The sequence below is a fragment of the Lissotriton vulgaris genome, unplaced genomic scaffold (assembly GCF_964263255.1).
Source record: "Lissotriton vulgaris unplaced genomic scaffold, aLisVul1.2 SCAFFOLD_689, whole genome shotgun sequence".
In the NCBI taxonomy this organism is placed as follows: domain Eukaryota; kingdom Metazoa; phylum Chordata; class Amphibia; order Caudata; family Salamandridae; genus Lissotriton; species Lissotriton vulgaris.
Window position 1 is genome coordinate 110,896 of NW_028240911.1, and position 13,894 is coordinate 124,789.

The following is a 13,894-nucleotide window of genomic DNA, read 5'->3' on the forward strand; positions in this document are numbered from 1 at the left end:
GATTCCTCTTAGAACAGCGGGCATTGGACAGTGGCAAGACCTCATCGTAGACTCTAGACCATGGGTACTCACAAACTTTCTCTCGGGGGCCAAATTTACAGTTTGGTTTGTGTCTGAGGGCCGCATCGGTGGGGGGGCAGGGTCAGTGGGGGAGGGGGAGGGGCTAGAGCAACAACATAAAACTGACCATGAGGTTGATCATAGATCCCTGCAGCAGACGCCTTCGTCCACTGAGCCGTCCCGGCATACACACATCTCTCTCGGTCTCCCTCCCTCTCTCTAGCTCTCTCTCCCTCTCACCCTCCCTCTCTCCTGTCTTCCTCTGTCTCACTCCGACTGTCTCACTCCCTCTCTCTCACTCCCTCTCTCTCACTCCCTCTCTCTCACTCACTCCCTCTCCGTTCCCCTCCCTTTCCCTCCCTCTCACTCACTCTCTGTCTCACCCCCTTTCCCTCCCTCTCCGTCTCCTTCCCTTTCCCTCCCTCTCCCACTCATTCACTCTCACTCTCTTCCTCTCTCTCACTCGCTCACTCCCTCCCTCTCACTCCCTCTCCGTCCCCTCCATTTCCCTCCCTCTCACTCACTCTCTGTCTCACCCCCTTTCCCTCCCTTTCCCTCCCTCTCCGTCTCCTTCCCTTTCCCTCCCTCTCACTCCCTCCCTCTCACTCACTCACTCCCTCTCATTCACTCCCTCCCTCTCACTCACTCCCTCTCTCTCTCTCCCTCCCTCCCTCCCTCCCACTCCCTCCCTCCCTCTCACTCACTCACTACCTCCCTCTCACTCACTCACTCCCTCACTCCCTCTCATTCACTCCCTCTCCGTCTCTCACTCCCCCTCCCTCCCTCTCCCACTCATTCACTCTCACTCTCTCCCTCTCTCTCACTCACTCACTCCCTCCCACTCCCTCCCATTCACTCCCTCCCTCTCACTCTCACTCACTCTCACTCACTCCCTCCTTCTCACTCCCTCCCTCCCTCTCACTCACTCACTCACTCCCACTCACTCACTCCCTCTCACTCACTCCATCCCTCTCACTCACTCCCTCCCTCTCACTCACTCCATCCCTCTCACTCACTCCATCCCTCTCACTCACTCCATCCCTCTCACTCCCTCCCTCTCACTCCCTCCCTCCCACTCATTTACTCATTCTCTCTCACTCACTCACTCTCTCTCACTCACTCCACCTCACTCTCACTCACTCCCTCTCACTCACTCACTCCCTCTCACTCATTCTCACTCATTCTCACTCACTCTCACTCTCTCAGTCACTCTCTCACTCCCTCCCTCCCTCTCACTCCCTCCCTCTCACTCCCTCTCACTCACTCACTCCCTCTCATTCACTCCCTCTCATTCGCTCCCTCCCTCTCACTCACTCCCTCCCTCTCACTCGCTCACTCCCTCATCCTCTCTCTCCCTCCCTCCCTCTCTCCCTCCCACTCCCTCCCTCTCACTCACTCACTTCCTCCCTCTCACTCACTCACTCCCTCTCATTCGCTCCCTCCCTCACTCACTCTCTCTCATTCACTCCCTCCCTCTCACTCACTCCCTCTCACTCACTCCCTCCCTCCCTCCCACTCACTCCCTCTCACTCACTCTCTCCCACTCACTCCCTCTCACTCACTCCCTCTCACTCACTCCCTCCCACTCACTCCCTCCCACTCACTCCATCCCACTCACTCCATCCCTCTCACTCCATCCCTCTCACTCCATCCCTCTCACTCACTTCATCCCTCTCACTCACTTCATCCCTCTCACTCACTCCCGCTCACTCACTCCCTCTCACTCACTCAACTCATTTACTCACTCACTCCCACTAACTCCCTCTCCCTCACTCACTCCCTCTCCCTCACTCACTCCCTCTCCCTCACTCACTCCCTCTCTCTCCCTCCCTCACTCACTCCCTCTCCCTCACTCACTCTCTCTCCCTCACTCACTCCCTCTCAACCCCTCTCTCTCTCCCTCTCACACGCTCCCTCTCACTCCCACTCACTCACTCCCACTCACTCACTCCCACTCACTCCCACTCATTTACTCATTCTCTCTCACTCCCTCTGTCACTCACTCCCTCTCAGTCACTCACTCCCTCTCAGTCACTCACTCCCTCACTACCTCTCCCTCACTCCCTCTCCCTCACTCCCTCTCACTCTCCCTCCCTCTCACTCTCCCTCCCTCTCACTCACTCCCTCCCTCCCTCTCACTCACTCACTCCCTCTCCGTCCCCCTCCCTCTCCCTTTCCCTCCCACTCCCTCTGTCACCTCACCCTGCCTGTGCACCAGCCGGGGCACACACACACAGCCACCCGAGCACTTCACAGGTCATTAAAAGACCATTTGCATGTTAATGATGCCTTTGTATTTCACCTCTCTTTAGGCCCCTGCAGCTTTACTCTGGCCATTCCTAGGATCGCCCGCCGGCAGCCCCCACAAAGCAGCAAGAGTCTCTCTCGCTGCTGCAGACACTTAAAAAAAAAAACTCGGGAAACACAGATATGATGTCTCGGGGGTCCGCGGGCTGCCAGGGAAGGCTTGCCGGGCCGCCGCTGGCCCGCGGGCCGTACTATGAGTACCCCTGCTCTAGACTAATGGAGTGGGATTCATTATCCAGATTAACAAATGGAACCCTTACTAGATTCAAATGTTATCAATTATCCAACTGGTGTAGTACTATAACTTGGAATTTCACAACTAATCCTAAATTTGATCTAGTAAAGAGAAAAGGGAGCTGGAAAAAAGAAGTTGCCTTTTGGTACGACACACTAAATGAGAAAGATCAAGCCACGGAATCTGAACTTAATAAATTATGGGGAGAAGAAATAGCTCTACAACATGGCGAACTACAAGGTCTTTGGGGAGATTCTTTTAAATTGTTGCATACGGTTGTTAAATCTGCCCCCTTAAAGCGAAACCATCTGTTTACATTATATAGAGCGTATTTTTCACCCAAGAAGCTGTCCAAGTTTACGAATATGGATTACTCTTGTTTGCGCTGTAAACTTTCCAAGGCAGACGACATACATATGTTCGCTGAGTGCCCTAAATTATCTCTCTTTTGGTCCAAAATAGAGGAATTTATAATAGAAGTGTGTAATATACGGTTTAAAATTACTCCGATGACCATTTTTTTTGGGTTAGAGTTTGGATCTCCGCTTAATGAGATGAGGACTAAATTTATATTCTATGCAATGATTATAGCTAGACGAGAAATATATAAACTTTGGAAGTCAGAGATTATTCCTACCTTTGCAGATTTTTTAAGCTATATTATATATATATCAGTGAAGCTGATCTTGCATGTGATAATTCTTGCCTTGACAAAACCTGGGCGGCCCTGGTGGCCTGGCGGAACCGATGATATATATTCCTATGATTTCACCTGGGTCCTGTGGACGCTTGGTATCCTACCCAACTGAGGGCCGTATCGACTATAGGGTATGGAGTGGACCTAGCTCACAGTGGAGACTGGAGGGGTATCTGACCTTCTCTCCCAATCTGGAGCCAAGACGGTAGTTTTGGTCCAGTTGGACGGAACATCGCATTGAGGAGAGGAGGAGATACCCTTTCTAGAATACCCAGTTCTGGTATATGAGGAATACAAAAAATTATTTTAATAAAAAAAAAAAAAAACACACACACATCTTCTAATCTGGGTGGGCGCAGATACAAAGCTCTAAACCTACCTTAAGTAACATTTAACTCACTCCATTTTATTACCACATCAGTATAATATCATTGAAATATTTGGCTATTAATGTTTAACTGTACTTTAAGTGTAGTATGATTTAGATGAGAACACATTATTGCATTCATGTAGTTGTTATTAACAATTGAAGACAATTCAACGTAACCTTCCTCAGAAGGGTTTACAGTGCAAAGGCAAACCTCCTCCATTCGTTCGCAGAGGTTAAAGGGCTTTGAAATAATAGAGTGGTGTTTAAAGCCAATGAGATGCCAGTGGAAAGGAACACGTTTTAATAAACTGTTTGTACTGTGAGGGACAGCAATTGTATAGAGGTTCCATGGGTTGTACCAGCTGAGGTTACAGGGGATATGACCACACTTGATGAGGTAGAGAGAAGATTCAAATCACAGGGCAGTGTAACACATGTACACCGAAACCTAATGGCTTCTCTGATTAACTATTGACTGCATTAAGAGGTAGTGAGAATTCATGAGATTAGATTATGCAGCCACAAAGGATGAAATGATTGGAATCAATTGATCAGTAGATGATCAATATCAATTCTAAAAGAATTAGGGTACATTTGTGAATTATGGGCGACCCTAATTAGAAGTGGTAATCAAAATGGCAAATGACATAGAGAAATCTGTTTCTCGGTAAGTACTCCAAGATAGATTTGACCATAAATCTATTCACAAGTTTAAAGTTGACTTTAGAAGAGAAAAATGTTTGAGACTAAATATTCATGTTATCATAGTCCATTGCAAGTAGCTTCTTTTATGTGATGCCCAGTTGTTAATAAATTTGTATACAAGACGGAGTTTGGTCCTGGGACAGAGGGTCAGCTGGACCTAATATAACTAGAAAACAGAAGAAATGCTGGCCCTCGAGATGATTTTACCTCACAATTTATGAGAATACAAACAGGGAGAAAGCCTTTTGTTTGTATGGGTTATTTTATTTAGACCCTTTTTATCAATTTTTGATCATTTTAGGAAATATTTAAATGGGTGAGAAAACACACTAAATACAAACATTTACAATATTTACAACTATCATGCATACAATTATCATACACCTATCAATAACAAACATATATACAAATGAATCCACATTTATGTACAAGCTTCTTTTACAAGAGAAAAAATAATAACAATTCGACCATCACAAATAGTTAAACTTTGCGTATCTGATACTCAAATTTAACAGTACCCAAACGGGGCTCAACTCTTTATCCGAGATTTCTCGTTTGTAAAATCACAACGCACGCCTGTGAAACTACATTGACCATAATGCCGAGCGGCGGGCTTTCCATGATGTAGGAACCTCACATGGTGGTTTTCCACCTATGAGTTCGCATTTCCTGGTCCATCAGTTGGAAATCGAGGTGAGTGCCAGCATGTCTTTAAACTATAGCAGAGAAAATGCGGCGTCTTAGCGCTTAATAATTCAAGATAATTATTTTAGAAATCAGCGTGATTGAAGCACGCCTTGTGGCACGCCGCGGAGGAGCTTTCAGCTTGTTCCCCGCCCGCCAGCAAAGGAATTCCTGGAATCGGCGCAATAGTAACCATTGCGGTTCCTTCATTAAAACCTCCAGGTAGGTCCCACTGTATTCCTTTGTAATTCCGCAAGTGAATTTTCTAGTTAAGCCACTTGTATTAAGTGCAGCACATGTTTGTGCATTTCAGACCATAGCGACTTTGCCTTGTGAGCGAAGACTTCACAATGTGAAAAGAAACAGTAGCGTCCCCGTTCATAACAACTCAAGGTAGGACATGTAAGCTTTTCAGTTGTGGAACCACTGTAACTGTGCGTCCCTGAATGGTCTGGTAACCAACTCCCATTCACATACTCTTTTTAACAGAATCACTGCCAAACCATAAGCCCTATTCCACCCGAATAATTGGACCGCGGGACCGCGTCATCCACTCAAAAAGGTAATAAAATCCTGCGATTTTCTGTCTAGCTAGGGGGTCGATACTTTATTATAACTGGTGGCTAAAACAAGCTTCCTTTCTTCTTGTAGAGTACTACATTGAAAGAGCCTTGAAGAGAATCTGAGATTGTATCCAGATTCGAAACGCGTCGGCAAAACGGCAAATAGGCATTTTTGATCTAGCAAAACCTCCAGTTATTTATCAACTTTAACTAATTGAAGAGTTTCAATTCAATTGCTTGCTGCCTTTTTCTGTTTTTTTTACCCTGGTGGGGCACTTTAATGATTTGAATTCTCGCAAAGATTAACTATTTGTGATGGTCGAATTGTTATTATTTTTTCTCTTATAAAAGAAGCTTGTACATAAATGTGGATTCATTTGTATATATGTTTGTTATTGATTGGTGTATGATAATTGTATGTATGATAGTTGTAAATATTGTAAATGTTTGTATTTAGTGTGTTTTCTCACCCATTTAAATATTTCCTAAAATGATCAAAAATTGATAAAAACGGTCTAAATAAAATAACCCATACAAACAAAAGGCTTTCTCCCTGTTTGTATTCTCATAAATTGTGAGGTAAAATCATCTCGAGGGCCAGCATTTCTTCTGTTTTCCAGTTGTTAATAAATAGCACATGCTATGTGAATTTTACCAGGCTTTGCAAGAATGGGAAGAAACTTGCAATTGCTCATTCAGGAAATAGGTGTGAATTGGAGGAGGAAAGTACTAAAATAGAAAATATGTTTTTGGTAGTGAGAGGTGGCGATTGAATTACTGATGAAAATATGGCACCTCCATAGCTAATATTGAACATTTAGGAAAAACATTGGAAATATCAACTTATTCTAGATCACCATGCACTATCATGATCAAGGACCTGTTTAGGCAAAGCAAAACCTTGGCATAGGTGACCAGCTTAAAGCAAACCTGAAAGTGGTGTCTTTTGAATAAAATACCATCACTTTCATGGGATATTTTCCAGCAGAAAGTAGGATTAAATATTCATAGGCTTCAAGTATGAATGCATTTTGGACTAGCATGATCAGCATAGAGTGGGTACAGTTCTAATATTGTGCCAACTAAATAAGTGTTTGCTCTGAGAGAAGATGAATAGAAAGAGAAGATTGTGAATCAAATGGTCTTCAGTGATTCTCTGGGGAAACGATGCAGGTTAAAGTCATTACCTCTGAAAGAAAAACTGAGAAGGGAGCCAATAAGTGTGAGGAGTGAATTGCAGGCCTGTTGAAAGACATTGTATCTCAAAGCATCAATGAAAACTTTGAGACATCAAAGTGGGTCTCTTCCAGCATATTATCATGTTATATTATGGAGAAGTGTGGCTCAATGATTAGAGCGGCAGACCCTGATGCAGAAGTCTAGCCCGGGACCAGAAATCAAGTCCTGGCCTCGGCGGGTCTTGGGCTCAAAAATTCCACAGACCTGATCATTCTCGGCTCGGTGCCGATTCCAATCATGGAGTCCTACTCTGCAACTCTGGGCAATAGCTTGCTTAATCTCCACAACGGCCCCCACAAAGCTAAGGATACCTGGCCTCCACCTTGGGGGTGCCCAGGAGTGGACGCCTCACAGGGAAAGCCAGGATGGGTTCCACAGTGGTATTCGTGAAAGCGCCTTGAGACCCTTGCAGGTGAGTAGTGCGCTATACAAGTATCAATTTACATATTTTACAATGGGCAGCATACATCCACACATTCATCTAAGACCTCTGAACATCTGCATTGTACCAAACGTCAATGAAATAATTTCAATGTTGGGTGGTGCCACTGTGTTTTCTAAAAATGATTTCCAGAATGCCTACCACCAAATCAAATTGACAAAAGATTCCAAATCCATGACTATGTTCAAGAACTGCTTTTTGGTTTGGCATAGGCATAATCAGATTTTAAAAGAAGTATGCACATTTATTTAAGTACATGGACTCAGGTGTCACATTTTTCCAAGATTACATACTGTAGTGTGGCCTAAGGCCTGTTTTTGCGCGCATGTTATGTTGGCATGACTTATTAGACATTTGACTGCCATTTTACCGTTTGCTGCTTTTGCACACAACACTGCATAGCTGTTTCAACATTTCTAGACTTACATCGTGCCCTTAGTCTAAACAGTGAGTGCTGAAGCCATCAAGGTTATCAAAACATGTTAGCTGTTTTTCGGCATGCCCGTGTAACGCTTTCTAGACACTACATTTTGGCAGCTGTGAGCCAAGCAAGATTCTGGTGCTTTTATTATGAAACACTTGCCATGATTTCACACACTTGGAAAATCCTCGTTTCCAGGAATGCAGAGAGCTTATGCTGATCCAGATGTAATATACTCTAGCTGAGCGTAAAGATAATGGGGTTCCCCCAAAACAAGCCTAAGAGACCGTCTTTAGTTTATAATACATAGTTCCTATATAAGGAGGGTGTTATACTAATTGTTTTTCACCAGCATTATAATATGCTTTCTCCTTTTGTATTTTATGGAATTGTAACTATGCTGACCATATTATTTTTAATCATATGTCTGCTTATGTTGGCTAAGATACTGCACCTGAGATCACGTCGTTAAAATAAATATTTTAACCTCACTGTTTCTCTTATTTACTCCTGTTGTGGACTGGTATGAGAGTATAACAAAAGAGTATTCTCACCTCCCACCATTCCTGAGATGGTTCTAAGTCGAATGTTCGAGGCAGTCTAATCATTGGTTTCTTTGCTATAGGACGGAGAGCTAATGAGATACTGATGCTAGCTGGTTGGGGTTTTCTAGGTACTGAGGTGAGTTTATGGTACACCACAATTCGCTGATGTCCTGGGTCTCTGTGCACAGTTCTGTGTATGAGCAGAATTCCTCGCAACAATACTTGTATACACTAAAGATCCTTCTGTGCTTGTTGGGACCTTTGGACCTTTGGACTGCTTCTCTGTCTGCTCGGCTGTTTCCTACCGCAGCCCACCGCAGCCCACCGCAGCTCCTCGCCGGACCCGCTGCGCGGGTCCTGCTTCGCCTGTCGGGGTGAGCGCCCTTCCACCGGAGGCGCCTGGGACTGTGTATCGCTGTGTGTGTGTTGGGAGAACCGCAGGGCTGCGAGCTGACCCGCAGGGACTCAAAGTACCAGGAGTCCCTGCATGAGGTCTAGACCCGCAACACCTGGGTCGCTCTCCCTGCCTGCCCCGCCCCCGCCTCAGCACTGAAATACCTGGTGATTTGATTCTCCGTTGGAATCCTTCTGTGCTTGTTGGGACCTTTGGATCTTTGGACTGCTTCTCTGTCTGCTCGGCTGTTTCCTACCGCAGCCCACCGCAGCCCACCGCAGCTCCTCGCCGGACACGCTGCGCGGGTCCCGCTTCGCCTGTCGGGGTGAGCGCCCTTCCACCGGAGGCGCCTGGGACTGTGTATTGCTGTGTGTGTGTTGGGAGAACTGCAGGGCTGCGAGCTGACCCGCAGGGACTCAAAGTACCAGGAGTCCCTGCGTGAGGTCTAGACCCACAACACCTGGGTCGCTCTCCCTGCCTGCCCCGCCCCCGCCTTACCTCTCCCTCATTAGTGTCTTACCTCTCCCTCATTAGTGTCTCTCGCCACCGCTGCGAAGCCCGGGCAAAGGGCGGGCCGTCTGTGGCCATCAGGGGCCAAAGGAGGCCGGGCTTGGCCACCCCACTGACACTTAGTGCAAAGGAACTCTTCCCTGCCAGTAGGGTGGTATAATCATACCTAGTCTTATTTGTGTTTTACTTTTATTAATTATTTATTGTATAACTGTTGGGGGCTGTAAACAATGTCTTCATTACCAAATAGTACCACCTTGGTCCCTCCCCAGGCCGAGGCTGGGCTAGCCATTCTTGGCCCACTAGATAAATATTTCAATCGCGTTACTCAAGACATTGACAAGGAAATTTCCCTGGCAGAGAGACGTGCTGAACGTAGGCTGTCCATTGAGCTCCTTAAAAATTCTGTGGAAAAACGGCCACCGCAAGCCTTCCCGGCATTGGTTACCCCTTTGTCATCCATAATCCTGCCCGTCGTGTCTGAATACCTGTTTACTTTGTTGAAACACCTTATACCTTTCCTCCAATTTTGGAGCCTTAGGGTGGCTCGAACTCGGGATCTGAGATCTCCACCATGCCCATAATTCCACCTACAAATCTTACTGACTCACCAACTTGTATAGTTGAACCTAGTGTGTCAACCAGTGAGGCTCAACCAAAACCATGCTTAAAAAGATAGAGAAGTACCGCCCGAGGAAATGTTATTTCCCTAAACCTCCGAACAAAGTTAGGAAAGTTGCAAAACTTTTGCGCACCCACAAGGAATATATTGGGGTTAGCCAAAGTGGCGAACTACCCAATGAGAGGGGAACTGTTGTTTCAGTGAGTCCAGGCCTCACTACCAATGACCCCCAGGGGATGGGGTTGGTCGAGAATTCATCCCCTATTTATTTACTGCTACCCAAGTTGGAAAAGCTGTTAAGGTCTCTCCTGACTCCCATAGAGGAACAAGTTAATAAGTTAGTTAATCGATTGGATCATTTTGAGCAGGCTACCTTAGATAACTTTTTCTCCACGAAATCATTAATTAAATCCCAACTTAGGATGAGCGAGAGTAGTAAGCTTCAGGAACCTATTGGGCAGGTTAAAAATGTGCCTATTGTTGAAATACAACCTCCAGTAGGCAGAACTACAAGTGGGCCCCAGGGAAAGGGACTAGGTCAACAGACTAATTCTGTAGTGCTAGCTTGCCCTGGCAGCAGTACTGGAAAAAAAACAACCAAGCTCCCTGACCCTGTGTCTAAGGGTAAGAATAAAGAATGCCCTCAAAGTAGTACTTCTGTTCCGAATGATTCCCAGCCTCCACCAAGTATTCCAAAACCCTACCCTAGTGTGGGAGTAGGGGGTAATAACGGTTCCAGAATAAGCAATACTGTACTCACTAGTTCCCAGCAACCATCAAATATTCCTATATTCCTCCCTGTTGCTCCAGCTACTAGACAACCAACATCTTATTCGACGAAGCCCCCTCAAAAGATACCCCCTATGAACCTTACCCCAGACTCCTATCCCTATGTGGTGGTCCTTACTAACGTACCACCCCTTTCGGTTGGACAAAGAGAAACCTTCCAGATGCTGAAAAACAAGGTAATGCACTGGTTAAGGGTAAACAGACCACTACCAGGGGAAGTGGATGGGCTGATATTAGGGGCAAGGAGGACAGATTGGATTGGTTATACTCCCAAAAACATGGGGGGGGGGGGGGGGGACTGTATTGTCATCAATTTTCAAGACCCCAGGGTGGCAGGTTGGATAACGAGACAGGGCCGGGGCACAAGTAGTGGTGGAATTGGTATTGTCGATCCTACCTTTTTCTACCCAAGACCAACATGCGCCCAAGTAGGTGTGTTTAGGAATTTAAGTTGTCCTAACAACCCCCCCCCCACCCCACCCCGGTAGGGGTTGTTCCCTCTGCTACACCATTGCAATGGCAAAACCATTGTAATGGCCTAAACTATAACTTTTTGGATGGCATGCAAGGTTTGGGTTGGGGTTGTTGACCAAAGTTTGATTATATGAATAGTAGGGGAGGCACAACTTGTTGGAATTTATGTGGGAACCTTAATGCTTCTGCTTTGAATTTTAATGTGGTGTCAAACAAAATGAATGCTGGTGAAAAGATTGTACTTGTGGAGGAAGCAAGCGGGGAGTTAACGCAAAACCAGGGGAGTGGGGAACTACCCACACCAAGTATCACTGGCACTCAAGAAGTGGAGCACAATATTATGGGCAATGACCAAAACTGGGGAGGGCATGGTGGTAGCCCAATGAACCTCCCTACCTCGCCCTCGACAAAAGCAGTTTGTAGAGATGGTTCTATCGCAGGGAAGTTTATATCTTGGAATATTGCAGGATTGGGTAGCAAGCTGATGTCACAAACCTGGATTGATTTTAATAATGGGTTTGAAGTGTGCTTTTTACAGGAGACATGGGCTTGTGATCCCATTTTTCTTCCAGGTTATTTAAATTTCTCAATTCCAGAAAACAGAGGTGCCAGGGGTAGACCAATGGGAGGTCTTACAGTTTGGATCAAGCAGAGCTTGGAAATTACAATAAAAGTGTTGGATTTGGGCTGTAGAGACATTTTAATGTTGCAAATGTCCTCAGAAAAGTGGGGTGTGATAGATTTGTACAACGTTTATGCCAGAGGTACCAATACCGGGAGTTCTCCCACTTTAGAGGCCCTGTCTACCTTACTAGAAACAAAGTCCCTTGGAAATAGAGTAGTAGTAGCTGGGGATCTAAACAGGACCTTTGAACCCCTAGACAGTACTGATGATCCCCTGGGGCAGGAGGAGGACAATCTATGGGTAGTCCCTTCTTTGAATCTAGCTCCTGTCAAACGCTGGACGAAGGACATACTTTTCCTAAATGCAATGTGTCTGGAACACGGGGTGAGAGCCCTAAATGGGAGGACAAAGGGTGACAAGGAGGGTGTTTGCACATTTGACAATGGACACAATAGAAGCAGGATAGATTACGTCATATGTAGTCTTAATCTTTGGCAGGGGGTTTGTGACATGGAAATTAAGGGTAGGTTAGAAAGTGATCACAACCCCCTCTGTGTGACCCAAACCTGGTAGATGGTCGCCCAGTACAACTTGCAGGCAAGTGATGGTTTACTCCCTGACATGGCCAATGATATGCGCAGACTGAAATGGCCATGTGTGTTGGCGAATGCCGAATCCATGGACTTCATTAGTTCTGAGGTGGACAATGCTCTCGCTTCTATGGAGTTAGTAAGTTCCACAGTCCCAGGGTCTAGGGTAATTACTGACATCCACAACAATCTCTTTTCCCTTCTAAGACCTCACTTTATGAGAACACGCAAGGCAAATCGTACACTACCTCCCAAACCAGCCAGGTGGTTTAATCCACAGTGTAGGGCAGCCAGATTAGCCTTGGGTAGTGCTATTAGAAGCAGGGATAGGGCTGTGATTAGTGCAGCAAGGAAGCATTACAATGCAAGCATCTCCCTGGCAAAGAAAACGTGGGACGAGAAGTATTGGGCTGAATCAAAGGAGGCCTCTGGAGCCAAGGATTCCAGGCTCTTCTGGAAGATAGTGAAGTGGGGTAGAGGTGGCATCCCAAATAAACCAGACAATAATGTTGCTGAGGCTGCTTGGGTGAATTATTTTAGACCCCAATATGCAGAGACAAAGGAGGTGGTGGTGGGGGAAGTGATTCCAGCTTTATTTCCTACTGATAATTTGTTTTCCCCCAAAGAAGTTGAATTTGCAATATGCTCTGTACAAGGGGGAAGGGCCCCGGGTTTAGACGGGATACCCTCGGATGTTTTTAAAAATGATAAAATAAGGTGGGTTAGGTATGTGTTCCTATTGGGGAATGCCATTGCAAAGGGCGTGCTAGTCCCAGAACAATGGAAGGGAGCAATTATCATACCAATCTATAAAAAAGGAGATCGGTCCCTCCCGGCTAATTACAGGCCAATAAGCTTGATTGTCAGTATCCAAAAAGTGATAGGGAAGATGGTGGTAAACAAACTTATGGATTGGGTGGATGAGAATAATTCCCTCTCCCGTTACCAGGCAGGTTTTCGGCGGGCTACTAGCACTGTCGATCAGGTGTTTCGTTTCACTATGCTGCGGTGGGGGACGGTACCTCTTGGCAGGGGCAGCCTGTATGCCGCCTTTGTCGACTTGCCGGCTGCCTTTGACTTAGTCCCAAGGAGCAAGCTTTGGAAAGTCTTAAATAAAATAGGTATCCCAGCAGAATTGCTCACTCTAATCATGAGGTTGCACGAGAGTAATTTCGCTAAAGTCCAGTGGGGTCTGAATGGTCAATCTTCCGTCGACTTTCCGGTTGAACGGGGGGTTCGCCAAGGTTGTGCAATGGCACCCTTGCTTTTTTCATTATTTATTAATGGAATCGTAGGTAGGATGCTGGATGCTAGTGTAGACGCACCTTCGTTAGCGGGCCTCAGGGTCCCTATCCTGATGTTCGCTGACGATACGCTAATCATGTCCAAGACCCCTTCTGGGCTACAACGTCCCTTAAATATCTTCGATGGGTTCTGCCTGGAGCATGGCCTCGAAGTTAATGTTGGCAAGACCAAGCTGATGGCTTTTTCTCCAAGATGTAAACCTCGCCCTAGGATATACCTGAATAATATCGAGCTTGAGGTCGTTAGGGAGTTTACCTACCTGGGGGTACAAATAGCAAATAGCCAAGGTTGGTCCCATCACATAGAAAAAGCAGTCT

The 13,894-nt window shown here is 46.1% G+C and overlaps 1 protein-coding gene across 1 annotated transcript in view; it reads left to right on the forward strand.

Annotated features, from left to right (window-relative positions):
* Nucleotides 1-13,894, forward strand: part of LOC147672484 (killer cell lectin-like receptor subfamily F member 1) — a 61,425-nt gene that overhangs the window by 17,967 nt on the left and 29,564 nt on the right. The window lies entirely within an intron of this gene.